The 12,872-nt window shown below is 41.8% G+C and overlaps 1 protein-coding gene across 2 annotated transcripts in view; it reads right to left on the reverse strand.

The window, feature by feature from the left end:
* The window catches only part of CRTAC1 (cartilage acidic protein 1), a 151,677-nt gene that overhangs the window by 117,056 nt on the left and 21,749 nt on the right, over positions 1-12,872 (reverse strand).

Consider the following 12,872-nt stretch of genomic DNA (forward strand, 5'->3'; position numbering starts at 1 on the left):
CCTGCTCATCTTTCCACTGCCCACTCGTGGCCAGTATATAAAGTGACCACAACACTAGGGCATGTCAAAGGACACCGGGTAGTTGCCCATGACTTCCTTTAAAAAAAAAAATTTATTTTTGGCTGTGCTGGGTCTTCATTGCTACGTGTGGGCTTTCTCTAGCTGTGGCGAGCTGGGGCTAGTCTCCAGTTGTGGGGTATGGGCTCATCCTTGTGGCTGCTTCTCTTGCTGTGGAGCACAGGCTCAAAGGCACACAGGCTTCAGTAGTTGTGGTACACGGGCTTGATTGCCCTATGGCATGTGGAATCTTCCCGGACCAGGGATCGAACCTGTGTCCCCTGCATTGGCAGGCAGATTCTTAACCACTGAACCACCAGGAATGTCCTGCCCATGACTTCTTATGGCTGTAATTCTATAAACAATATGGAAAGATGGCTGCTGAGGGAGAATGGGTCCTTTTTGATGTGTATAGTCACACATTTCCTTGGTTGACATAACCAAGCACCAGTGACCTTACGTGGTATCCCTTACACTGGCAATGGACTTTGGTCTTAACTCTCCCATGCTCCTCCTTTGAGGCACAGTCCAAGGGTTTGGCCTGGCTACTTGAGAGCACGTGGCTTATTGTACTTGCTTCTCTGCCCACAAACACACATCCCTATACTTCTCCATTTCACATGAAAGTATCCCATGTTACAGAGAAGTTTCTACTTTGCAAGGAGTAAATTAAAGCATCTCTGAAGAGCTAAGGAAGAGAATCTCTTAAATAGTACTTCTTTCAGCAGTACAAACCCTCCCCAAACTTCTTGGTAATAGAAAAATAAGCTCTGGAGATTCTAAACCTATCGACAACTCCAGACTTCTGTTTCCATCCATATGATAGATTGCTGAAGGACCTTATCACTACAAAACATGTAGGTTCTAGATAAAACTTATTTTTAATGTATTGTTGGGCACAAACTAATGAGAAATCTCCAAAAATTACCCCATCCCACAGAAAAGTGAGCCAAACTAGGTCTGTCAGCAATGAGTGGCAAACAAATGGGTTTGCGCTGACAGCATGGTGAAGATGCTGAGCCCTATAATCCTACACTGAATCCTGAATTAACTGCTGCAGAGACCCAGAGTGTTCCTAGGTCAACTGGACTCTCAAGCCCCCAGCAGAGGTAACTATAAACCCTCTCTGGTAAAAAAAAAAAAATTTCCACTTTAGGCCCACAGAGCTCCCACATTTTAAGATCAAGTAAATATACTAAGAAGGAAAGGCACTCCAAATAATCAGACGAAAAAAACGAAATAAGAACATATTAAACTGCCAAGGACTGTAGATATCAAAATTGTCAAAAAAGAATATATCTATGTAAGAAATGTTTAATGGGACAAGCGATGAAATAAATGAGTAAGCAACAAGGCACTATGAGAAATGGCTAGGGAGATTTTAAAAAGGATGTGAAGCCCCTATATATGAAAAACAGTTTTAAAAATGAAAATGCAACAATTTAGATGCAACTGAAGGAAGAATTAGTGAACTGGGACGTTATATCCAAAAAGTTACCCACCAGCATCACAGAGAGACAGGAGATGAATAATAAAAAATAAGGCTAAAATATTTAGAGGCTAAAATGAGAAAACATGACATGTCTGAGTGGAGTCCTAGAAGGAGGGAGTAGAGAGAAGGGATCGACTTTTTAAAAGATGATGGCTGAGAACCATTAAGAGCTGATGAGAGATATGAATTCTCAGATTCAGGAAGCACATGCTGGATTTAAAAACAAAATGAAACAAAACCCGTATCAATACACATAGTTAAACCGCAAAATCTTAAAGACAAAAAAGAGGAACAAGAGACAGACCACCTACAAAGGAAAGATCAGTAATGGGGTCTCAGCAACAAGTGACAGAGGAATAATAACTGTCAGCCTAAAACTGTTGAATGCAGAAAAATTATCTTTCAAGAATGGAGATACAAAAAACATATTTTTAGATTAAACAAAAACTGAGAGATTCTACCAGCAACTGGCATTCAGTAAGGAACAGCTAAAAGAGATATATTGGGAAAAAGAAAAATGATTGGAAGGTCTTTCTGAGATACAAGAAAAAAAATTAGCAAGCAAAGTAGTAAAATTGGATAAGAATAAAAAAACATTGCCTTTAGATAAAAAATAACAATAATTATAACTTATAGGGTTTGCAAAGGACAAGACTAAAGTACTATATGTATACCAGGAAAGGGTGTTCAGAGTTAAAGTGTACTAAAATAAAATCCATGTATTGTTATAGAAAAGCATTGATAATTTTAGAGTTCATTAAGTTAAAAAATGTACCATAAAATCTCAAAGGGAACCACTAGAAGGACAGAAGTAGAGGGTATAAATCTCAAATCAGTAGAGGCAGAAAATCAGATTTCAACAAGAATCTCTACCTCACAACCAATAAAAAAAAAAACCAAAAACTCCTAAATCAATCAATTTTTAAAAAGCAACAAAGGAAAAGAAAAGAAAGAAGCCTTCAAAACTTGAAAGTTAAAAAAATAATAAAAACAAGTTTAAACACATTAATGTTGTCATTAAATGGAATGGACTAATCTCATTGGCAACAGGTCACACATGGTTCAACGGTTGGAAAAAACATAACTTACACTTATGTTGCATATAAGAAACATATAAAACATAAGGACTTTGGACAGTTCCAAGTATAACTATGAAAAAATATATCCCTGGCAAATACTAGCAAAATAAAGATATAATATCAGGCTACAATAACATCAGGCCAAAAAGCACAATTCGTGATGGGTGCTGCTGTGTGCTGTGCTTAGTCGCTTGGTTGTGGCCAACTCTTTGCGACCCCATGGACTGCAGCCAGCCAAGCTCCTCTGTCCTTGGGGATTCTCCAGGCAAGAATACTGGAGTAGGTTTTCATGCCCTCCTCCAGGGTATCTTCCCAACCCAGGGATCAAACCCAGGTCTCTCACATTGCAGGCAGATTCTTTACCGACTGAGCCACCAGGGAAGTGATGGGTGAGGTCTTCATAATGATAATGGCTTCTATCATCAGGAAAATATAAGAATTCTTAAGATGTTGCAATATATATGAATATCAAATCATTACATTTGATTTGTAAACCTGAAACTAATATAGTGAGATATGTCAATTATATCTCAATTAAAAAAAATAAAAAACTGCATCTACTAAAGTAGCCGCAACATATACATACCAACAAAGAACTACAGAAAGAAATAAACTACGACTATGATCTGAATAACACAATTAACAAACAATTTAACGGGCACATATATTGGGTTGGCCAAAAAGTTCATTTGTATGGAAAAACCTGAATGAAATTTTTGGCCAACCCAATAGAATAACAATTCCCACCTTTCACTGTCTCTGTGACTCTCAGCAAATCTCTGGGTCTCAGTTTCCTCATCTGCAAAGTGGGGATGACACTGTCTACAGTGTTTTCATGAAATCCAAAATATCATCAACGATAAGACATTATTTTTTTATGTACCTCTAGGAAAAAAAAAAAAACCCTGCCCATTAAATGCAAGCTGCCAATTTTAGGTCGCATCCCAATTTTAGAGATGTAAAAGTCACTAGGGGTAGGGGATTAAGAGGCAAAGACTACTATATATAAAATAAATAAGCTACAGGGATATGTTGTATAGCACAGGGAATGCAGCCAGTACTTTATAATAACTATCAACAGTATAATCTATAAAAATTTTGAATCACTGTGTTGTAGACCCAAAACTAACATAACATTGTATATCAACTATACCTCAATAAAAAGTGTGAAAAAATATGTGAGTTAGACTCAATTAAATGCTACATATCATAGGGGCTGCTGTGATGGTTTAAAACGAGATGATGTAAGTAAAATACAAGACATAAGTTGCTTCCTCCCTCCGCCCCTTGACAACTTTAGTCTGCAAACAAGGGGAGCACATGTAAAAATCGGAAGCAGGGAATGTCTGCTTTTAGCTTCTTCACATCCTTGCATGTTTTGAAAAGCAACTGATTCCTCACAAGGAAAATGAAGTCATAACCACATCATTCTTGAAAGAAAATGACTCATCAGGTCAGTAGGACTAGTGAGAAGGGGTGCGTGAGGAAAAACACAAGAGAGGGAGGCAGGGGTCAGATCGGACCCCCTGAGCGGAAGTGATTCTGGGAGTGCAAAGGGCACTTGTTCAAGAGAGAGGTGTGAGTTGAGTTTTGGGGAGGAGGGGGATGGGGGAGGCTAGGGAGCTGGGGGAAAAGGCCTAAGGGCTGAAAGGGTGGGGAGGAGGGTTGGTCTGGGCTCTAGCCTGCTATGGGCCTGCACTTTGGGGAGTCTGGTGTGGGACCCAGGGGGCAAGGAAGACCTTCCAACCACCCCACCACTTAAAAAAAAAATAGAAGAGAAATTAAAGGAAAGTGACTGGAGACAGGGCATATATCCACTTTCTGAATGGATGAAAAATTCAGACTAAAAGTAGCTTTGCCATTTTCAGCAGAGGCAATTTTAGTGTCTTAATTATATTACTATTTTGGAGCAGCTTTTTATAAATACTCTTCAATACTCTGTGAAAATCAGTTTGTCAGAATGCTTCAAAAAAATAAAAAGTTGAAAACAAATAAACAACAAAACCCAAATAAGCCTGAGGTTCTCTTCGACCTAGAGAGGCCTTTGCACCCTTGTTAGACAGACCTAACCTATCCTTCTTGCCACCATCCAAATGCCACCTCTGTGATTCTCATTGGGAAGGACTCTCCACCTGCTCCAACCTCCTGGAACGTTTGCATTTCCCTGGGGATACAAGTCACCTATGACTCACTGAAGTGAGTGTGTCTGTCTCCAAGGACAGTGAGATCTTTAAAAGCTCTGAATCCCTCTCTCAACTTCCAACCACTCATGCGACTGGGAGTCAAATGGTGAGGTGCAGGTTGAGTTAATGTGGTGGGTGGAGGGTCACCCAGGAACCAAGTGTGGTTTTAGGGACCTGTTCTTAGGGAACTGTCACTGAATAGAAATAATACTTTTGTTGGTGATATAGCTCTTTAAGTATGTTCTCTTATTCTTCTAAATAATATGTTTGTGGGTGGTATACTTCTCTTATTGCTGTGAAATTAGTAAAACAATACTATTAAAATGTTCATAGGTGATGGCCATTACCTCTCTGAGAAATATCACCAAGCCCCTGACCTTTGACTTCGCAGGTGCAGCAGTGGTAAAGAATCCACTTTCCAATGCAGGACACACAAGAGATTCGAGTTCAATCCCTGAGTTGGGAAGATCCCCCAGAGCCGGAAATTGCAATCCACTCCAGTATTCTTGCCTGGAGAATCCTATGGACAGAGGAGCCTGGCAGGCTACAGTCCATGGGGTTGCAAAGAGGCAGACACGACTGAGCACACACGCACCTGACCTTTACCTAATGTACTAATGTTAGTTTCCCTTTGTTGCTGTAACAACCCTCCACAAACGTAGTGGCATAAAACAATACAAACTGATTATCTGACACTTGCCTATGTTCCAACACTGGTCTGTGCTGCAATGAGAGTGTTGGCAGAACTGCATTCCCTTCAAGAAGCTGTAGGGGTAAATCTCTTTCCTTACTTTTCCCAGCTTCCAGAGGCCACTCACATTCCTTGACTCCAGGCCCCTCTCTCAAAGCCAGAAATGGTGGGTTGAGTCTCTCTCACATCGGATTACTAGGACCTCCTCTTCTGCCTTCCTTTTTTCATGTTAAGGACTGTGGTTACATTGGGCCCACTCAGATAATCCAGAATAATGTCCCTATCTCAAGGTCCTTAACTTGATCACCTCTGCAGAGTCCCTTTTGCTGTGCATGTTCATTGGTTCTGGGGTTTAAGCCGTGGGTATCTTTGGAAGGTCATTATTCTGTCTACCACACCTTCTGACACCTTACTCTGTGTGTGTGTGTGGCCACTGTAACACAGTAAGGGCCTCAGTCCTCTAAGCTGTCAGGAGAGTCTGTGCTTGGAGTAGAGAGTGGAATTTTTGCCCATTGCTTCTGGCCACCCAGGGCTGAGGAGAAGGAAGTTCATTTATAGCACTGAGACATCTCTGGAAAACCTGCCATGCACTGCTGAGTAACCTTTTCATAGAAGTTTTAAGAGTGGGTTTTAAAGTCCTGGCTCCTGCTCCAGCTTATGCCTTGTTAGTATTCAAAATCAAGGGCAGTCCATGCTTAACCATAGCAGAAGAGCTGGCACCCTGCAATCATTCTTCCATGATACTGATGACAATGAAATCTTAGGGTTAAGGGTGACCCGTTTAAGAAATATATTTTTGCAGAGAAAGTTTTAGAGGAGTCTTTTTAGCAGTTTGAATCAGAGTATTGAAGTTCCTCAATCCAATTTTTAACAGCAGCAGCTTCTTTTAAAGATGTAGAATAGGACTTCCCCCCCTTGTTTATTACATCTAAATTGATAAAGTTCAGACCCTGGAACCTATGTGGCAGTCCACATAGTAGGTGTTTGAACAGCTATTGAAATCACAATCCCCCAAATCACCTTTTATTTCTAGGCTATGAATACACAGGAAAAGATTGAGATTGGAAACAATATTCATTAAGATTTAAAATGTACATATTACTCCCAGCATTTCCACTTCTTGCTATCTATCCCAGAGAAATATCTGCATATGTGTGCAAGGATGTGCAGTACAGCATTGTCTGCAATGGTCACAGATTACAGACAGCTTAAATATCACTTCAGGAGTGGCAAAACAAATGTGGTACATCCCCACAAAGTAAGTTAAAAAAATTAAGTTAGATCCACATATTAGAACAAAGAATATTTACACACTGAAGAAAAGCAAGTTTTGAAACAAGTTTGATACCCTTCAAAATTATATATTTTTAAAAAATATATGTATGTAACAGAAATTTCCATAAGTATAAGCATCAACCTGGAAACAATTGCTATTCTGGAAGAGAACTGGGATGAGCTTGGAATAGGGATGGGAGGCTGATAAAGATGGAATTTTTCTTTATCTATATTGCATGGATTCTTTTGCAAGAAAACATATTCATGCTATCAAAATGTAAAATGTATCTTAAACTTAAAAAGAAACTGAAATAATCTAACACTTCAGGTTGTCAAAACTGATGATCAAATCTATTACATTATATTTCATAAAAGTTAAGGTTAAAATTTCAAAAGTATTTTTCCTATTTTGTTAAAAGTATGTGTGTATATATATGTATATGTACAATATATATTTATACTTATTACATACATCTAATATACGTATATGAATACGACATCTATCTATTATATCTATCTGCACATACTATATACATCTGTTGTTGCTGTTGTTGTTCAGTCACTAAGTTGTATCCAACTCTTTGTGACCCCATGGACTGCAGAACAGCAGGCTTCCCTGTCTGTCACTTCTCAAATTTGCCCAAACTCATGTCCATTGTGGAGAAGGAAACGGCACCCCACTCCAGTACTCTTGCCTGGAAAATCCCATGGACGGAGGAGCCTGGTAAGCTGCAGTCCATGGGGTCGCTAAGAGTCGGACTCGACTGAGCGACTTCACTTTCACTTTTCACTTTCATGCATTGGAGAAGGCAATGGCAACCCACTCCAGTGTTCTTGCCTGGAGAATCCCAGGGACGGGGGAGCCTGTTGGGCTGCCATCTATGGGGTCGCACAGAGTCGGACATGACTGAAGTGACTTAGCAGTAGCAGCAGTAGCATGTCCATTGAGTCGATGACGCCACCTATAGATACCACATATATCTATAGATGCTTGTAATAAAATCCATAAATGCTGCTTTGGTTAAATCATAGATAAATATATCATTCTTTATCATTGTTCTTATTACTTATAATGGCAAAAATATCTCTCGTATTATTATGACTAATTTGGTAATTGAATCAGTTTGCCTTTTAAGTAATTCAATTAATTTTAGTAAATTTTAAAAGTCTTCTGACATAGTTAAAAAATTAAGAAAAAATGAAACGCTGGTTTACAACATGTAGCATCCCTTTAAATGAAACCCTTCCGAGTGTGAGGAATGCACTAAGGTTTTATCAAGTGGATGCTCTTTGTGTATAAAAACTGATCTAAATCGTAATTTAAATTTTACAACCACTGCAATCTTTCCATTTGGGGAAAACTTCTTGGAAACTGACAGTGTAGAGGGTTTATCTCAGACCTCTGGGGATATCCCAGGAAGCAAAAGCTCCTCTGAAGGAATTGTGCAAGATTGACACCAACAGGGATTCTGTTCCAGACTGCATGAGACTGTAGATTGGGTGTTTAGTTCCACTGAGAAAAGGAGGAGCCACCGGGTTTTTTATTTACCCAGGGAACTCATCTCGAAGATCTTCAATGGTCTGTTCGTGCACCAACGTCTCCGGGGGTGATCAAATTCTCCCCTCACCCCGCAGGGAAGAGACTGTAGGCAGATCCGCAATCACGCACCTGCCGGTTAACAGATAAGCCCTCCACATGCGGAGGCACTCGCCCAGCTGTGGCGGAGGAGCAGAGCCGTCCCTCTCCCTCCCCCATCCCCGCAGATCAAAGGGCGGTCACTGTCTGCTCCTCCCAGGGTCGGATGAAAGCACACGCCTTCCATCACAATTAACGTAGGACTCTGAAACACAACACAAACTCACCCGCAACATGTTCAAAATCAATGCCATCAATACTCAGAATGAGGATACCAAGAAAGCAAAACAAAACAAACCTATTCAAAGAGTAAATACTCAAAGCAACAGGGCTGGAATCAGACACGCTACAAGGTCAACAAATCCAAGACAAGTTCAAGTACAGCGCGTCTTATAAACTGAAGAGCTGGCCATTATCCCAGGGGTTGAAACGCAGATGCCTTCAGGGGCCGGCTAATGGAAAGGTCTATACGATAATAGAGAGTGGGCCTCTCAGGAGCTGGACCCCAGGTGCCCACGTAAAGGCATTCACATTCCATTTTTTAAAGTTTCAATTCCCTCTATGTGATTCCTAAACAGCCTCTACCATCAAACAGAGAAGGAAACAGAGTTAAATACTGGTATGTGTTAGTCGCTCAGTCGTGTCTGACTCTTTCTGACCCTGTGGACTGTAGCACACCAGGCTTCTCTGTCCATGGAATTCTCCAGGCAAGAATACTGGAGTTGGTAGCCATTCCCTTCCCCAGGGTATCTTCCCAAACGACCCAGGGTATCTTCCCAAATGACCCAGGGATGAACCCAGGTCTCCCACATTACAGGCAGATTCTTTACTGCCTGAGTCACCAGGGAAACTCCAAATATGGGTGTAGGGTGGATGGAACTGAATAAAAGTCAAAATCAGAAATACTGCCAAGGAGTCCACAGGGCATGAAAGGCCGAGCAATGATCCTAGCTGTCATTATCTGAAAGGGTAGTGACCACTTACTTGGTTTATATCTTCAAAGGTAATAATAGCAAGGCAAAAGTTAAAAGAAATGGCTTACTAAGCTCAAATATGACGGGTTGAGATTAATCAGAAAGATTTTTTAACATAAGTTATTCAGCTGGATTATGAAAAGTTTGCACACATTCCCTTGAAAGGCTTTAAATAAATGGAGCCTCCAAAACCCATAGGTGTGACCTTACTGGAAGGCAAGGGGTGGACCGAATGACCTCCCAAGGTTCTGATTTAAATATGTCTGTATAGTCAACTCCTGGTTATCCAGCCCAAAGAAGAAAGACAGTGACAAATCATCCTGAGCTGAAGATAATAAAAAGTTATAATTTGCCTTTGGAATGTATTTTGGTACTTAAATTAGAACGTGTCTTTCTGACGCTCTGAGAATTCACAGTGCTTCATAACAGCCACAAAGAAGGCCTGACCTAGAGCTGGGAGGCTGCCCAATTTCGCCATCCTGCCCTCTGTGCAACTCTTCTTTTTTGCTGGGGGTGCATGCATGCGTGCTAAGTTGCTTCAGTCTTGTCTGACTCTTTGCAACCCTATGGATTATAGCCCTTCAGCCACCTCTGTCCATGGGATTCTCCAGGCAAGAATACTGGAGTGGGTTGCCAGGCCCTACTCTAAGGGATCTTCCCGACCTAGGGATTGAATCTGCATTTCTTATGTGGATTCTCATTGGCAGGCGGGTTCTTTACCACTAATGCCACCTGGGAAGCCCTTTGCTAGGGGTGAGCCAATATCATCTTTTAGAACACCCAGCAATCCAAACTTTCTCAGTTAGGAGCCACCTGGCTCAATCTTTCCCTGAATTATGGTTGATTCAGGATGGTCTGGGTTGCTTTTCTGGAGTTTGACTCCAAAGTGCTGCAGGCCCCACAGGAAGCAGCAAGCTTCCTGTGTAGATGTTTGGACATCTACTCTAAACTGCCTATGAAAGATGATCTAGCTTCTCTACCGGAGAAGACACAAAAGTAAATTTATTGAGTTCCTTGGAACAGAAAGTGAAAAAAGCTTCATTGGAAAGGAGGATGAGGGACTTCCCTGGTGGTCCAGTGGTTAAGAATCCTTCGTCCAGTGCAGGGGATGTGGGTTTGATCCCTGGTCAGGGAACTAAGATCCCACATTCTGCAGGGCAACAAAGCCCGCGTGTCACACTTGGAGAGAAGCCCAAGTGCCGCACTTAAGGTCCGCATGCCACAACTAAGACCAGACAAATAAGTATAAAGGAGCGGGGAGGGCTTCCCTGGTGGCTCAGTGGTAAAGAATCTGCCTGCCAGTGCAGGAGACACGAAGGGTTCAATCCCTAGTCCAGGAAGATACCACATACTGAGAAGCAGCTAAGCCTGTGTACCACAACTATTGAGCCCCTGTTCTAGGGTCTGGGAGCTGCAACCACTGAGCTCACATGCTGCAGCCACTGAAGCTTGCACACCCTGAAGTCCATGGTCTGCAACAAGAGAAGCCACAGCAATGAGGAGTCCATGCCCTGCAACTAGAGTAGGCCCTACTTATTACATCTACGGAGAAGCCCTCACAGCAGTGAAGTCCCAGCAAAATAAAAAACAAACACATAAATAAATTTTAAAAATTATTTTAAAAAAATAAAAGAAAGAGAAGATGAAGCGAATGCCCAGCACTGGGAAAGCAAAAAGCAGGATGCTCAGGAGATGCAGTAACCATCCCCTGCACCTCAAAGGGTTGGATGGGATGGAAATCTGAGGTGGTGGCCCACCGTCCAAGATGAAAGGAGAGCCTGCTCATCACAGTAACTTGTAGGGGCCCCAGAGGAGGGAAGGATGGGAAGCAGGGAAGTTGCCTCACTGTTCTTTGTCCTCTGTTGGCTCCCAGTGCCTACAGAGGGAGGCTGGTGTCACCTGGCAGGAGGCAGGACCAACCAGAACATCTCAGGAGTGCCTCACAGCCCCTCACCCAGAGACCCTGGTGCAGTGGGCACAGGCTGCAGTTGGCGGGATTTGGCCAAGAAGACTTTTTTTGGATTTAGACAGTCACTGGACAGCCACAGACCTGAACACAGACAAGCTGCCTGGCCCCAACCCTGCACAGGTAATAAGGGGATCATTACAACCGTTTCCGTTTTTTCTATCACATTCTGCTCTCTAGTTTTTCCTTCTGATGTCCCAGAGCTGTGCTGTTACAATGAAATAAAGTCCAGTTCCTTGGTCACAGCAGCCACATTTCAAGTGCTCAACAGTCTCATGCCCGTGGACACTATATTGGACAGAACCAACATAGAACTTCTACATCATCATAGAAAGTTCTGTTTGTCAGCCACTAATCTAGACTTCCAGGAGAACCTAGAATCTAGGAATTTCTACTCTTTTGGGGGTAGAATAAAAAAAGGAAGAAATGCACTTACAAAGTATCTTGTCTATACGTCATTACCACTGATCCTCACCATGTGTGGTAGGCGGGGGTAGATTTCAACATACCCATTTTACAGATGAGGAAGGTGGAGCTTTCCCCACTTTAAGTAATTTGCACATGGAACACAATTATTGGATGGGACAGGATTAAAACCAGGTTTTCTGGTTCCAAAGTCAACACTTTCTACTGTTACATGCAACGGCTACAAATAATGTTACTTGCCATTTACTTTGTTCAGTGCGGCCATAAAAACTCGGGCCTTCCAGAATGAGGTTGACAGGCCCCTGTTGTGTTTTTATTGATTGGCTGATTTTTGCAGTGATAACTAAACTTTGTACAATGTACTTAAGCAGCTCTATAGTTACGGAGCCTTGGGGTTCAAATCCTGACTCATCCTCTTACTATTTACCTGATGGAGGGCAAGTCACTCACTGTCTCTGAACCGTAATTTCCTCTTCTTGTCTATTCACTTCATAGTGTTGTCAGGAGGATAAGACAGTGTATGTGAAAGGCTTAGCACAGTGTCTGGCACATATCTGTGCTCCATAAATAATGATTATTAATGGCAACTGGCAGAACTTACAATGAACTGTCAGGTGCAATAGCCTGTTAAAGCTTTTAACAGGACAAGGAAGCGCATTGCTATCCCCATTTTTGCAGATGATACATCTGAATCTCAGGGCACAAGGGACTCACTCAAGGTCCTGCAACTAGAAAGCTGTAGATCTAGGGCATGAACACAAATCTTTTCTTGCTACACAATGTTGCTTCTCAGGAGAGAAGGGAGCAGAGGTACCAAGGCATGGTTTAGAGGGATTTTAGCCATCCCTCTTCACCCCCATATTTCTCCCTTCTCTGAAACAGGCAATTAATGATTTCTTAATCTTGTGTAAAATGCCATGCAAAGGCAGCTTTGAGCATCCCCCTCTATCATAACTGCTACCCTCAAGCCCCTCCCATATAGAGATTCTACAGTCTCATTGGTAAAGAAGTAACACTGGTATAATTAAGGCAGTTGAAATATGAACAGAATGCCTTGAAGCACAGCATTCAAATCTTCTCTCTGGAAAGCCTG

This window comes from Bos taurus, chromosome 26 (genome assembly GCF_002263795.3).
Source record: "Bos taurus isolate L1 Dominette 01449 registration number 42190680 breed Hereford chromosome 26, ARS-UCD2.0, whole genome shotgun sequence".
NCBI lineage: Eukaryota > Metazoa > Chordata > Mammalia > Artiodactyla > Bovidae > Bos > Bos taurus.